This window comes from Aptenodytes forsteri, unplaced genomic scaffold, assembly GCF_000699145.1.
Source record: "Aptenodytes forsteri isolate BGI_AS27 unplaced genomic scaffold, ASM69914v1 Scaffold14, whole genome shotgun sequence".
In the NCBI taxonomy this organism is placed as follows: Eukaryota; Metazoa; Chordata; class Aves; order Sphenisciformes; family Spheniscidae; genus Aptenodytes; species Aptenodytes forsteri.
The window spans coordinates 1,107,765-1,109,479 of record NW_008794457.1 but is presented as its reverse complement, the minus strand read 5'-3'; positions in this window follow the sequence as shown (position 1 = coordinate 1,109,479).

Here is a 1,715-nt window from a genome sequence, read left to right as displayed (position 1 = left end):
GCCGGTCCCCGCAGGCCTCCCCTCTCCCTGGGGGGCTCCCGCCGTTCCCAGCCCCGGGGACCCCGAGGCCTTTCCCCTGGCCCCACTGTGCAGCCCAGGGGTTTGGGGTGCCGGTGCCTGCCCTTCCCATCTCGACACCCCCCTCCCCGTACCCTTGGCCCGCTTGTGCCCGTTGCCTTCCCTTGGCTCCTGGGAGAAGGCGACTTGCTGCACCCCAGCAGCGTCGGGGCCCTGCGCAGCCATCGAGAGCCTGACCTGAAGCCCAGTGGCTCTCGCCTCCCGCAGTAGCTCCGCTGGGACAAGAGCTGGGGCTGCAGAGCCGGGCCCTGCGGGGCAGCAGCCTCACAGAGACGGCCTTCACCAGCCTCGTCTTTCCTTGCGACGGCTCCTTTAGATCCAGGCCGCTGCTCTCCAAGCTTCAAGCCCAAGAGGCACTGGGCCACTTGCAGGAGCTGAGCCTGCCCAACTTGTTACCAGGACCACCCGCAGTGCTCCTAAGCCTTCCTAGGCTAGAAACGGCCTTAGCTCTAGCTCCATGGCCACCTTCCTCGGAGGTGACTTGACCCCTCGCCTGCTCCTCCGCTCAGCGGTAGGAACAAAACCTTCCTGCCGGCCATCCTCCGGGCCTCTTCACGCTCTGTGCTGCAGCACAGTCCCAGTCTCGCCCGCTTTGGCCCCTTTTTGCCCGCAGTCAGCCTCCCCCCTCCCCCAAACCTTCGGAAAGGACGCGGCCCCGAGTTCTCCACAAGTGTTTATTGTCCCAATACGCGGGAGGCAGAGGCACGGTCGGAGCCCCAGAGATCTGCGGCTGCGGTCACAGGCTACACCCGATGGAGAAGCTGTAGGCACGAGGAGGTGCGGGGGCACCGGGGTGGGAGCCGTGGGGGCCGGGGAGGAGGTAGCTTGTCGTGGTGCAGTAGTGCAGCAGCATGGCTGAAGTGTGCAAGTACCCGCCCGGGGCGGGGGAAGGCACCAGGATTGGCACGAGCGCCGCAGCGCCGGGCAGCAAGGGCAGACCGGGGTCTCCTCCTCACAGCAGGCGCGGCAGCAGCGAGCCCCTGCCCAGCTGACGTGGCGCTGGGAGAGGGGTCTGTACCCCTAAACACCCCCCTTCCAGGAGTGGGAGCGCACAGGGCTCAGCAGAAAAACGTTTCAGTGCGGCACGGGCCCGGCTGGGCAGGCACGCCGTGCTCTGGAGATGCTGTCTGCTCACCAAACTGAGGGGAAAGGGTGTTTTATCCTTTTTCTAACCCCTTTCTTGGCCAGAAAGGATCCCCTGTGCTGACGGGGAGAGCCAGACAGTGCGGATTTGTACCTTTGTAGTGCTGCCCCCCCCTCCAGCTCTCCCAGGGCTGCCCATACCTTTATTCCTGCCCCTATCCTTGCCCTCTCTGCCCAAAGCCTGGCTGCGGTGTGGGGGGGTCAGTGCCACCGCAGAGGGGTTCGGCTGTCTGGAAGGTATTTCGTCTGGCCTGCCCGTGGCAGGGGGGCGAAGCAGCCGGGTCACCTCCCCTCGAACAGGAGCCTGACGCTCGGTGGCTCAGCCCCGTGCTCTCGCAGGAGGGCAGGACACAGGCAGGGAAAGGTGGGCAGCGCGCGCCCCGGGATGGGTGAGGTGCAGGCAGCGCACGCCCAAGCCCCCAGCCAGCGCCTGGGCTCGTCCCTTTGGGCAGGAGATGGAGGACAGAGCCTGGAAGAAGGGGTTTGATTTTGGG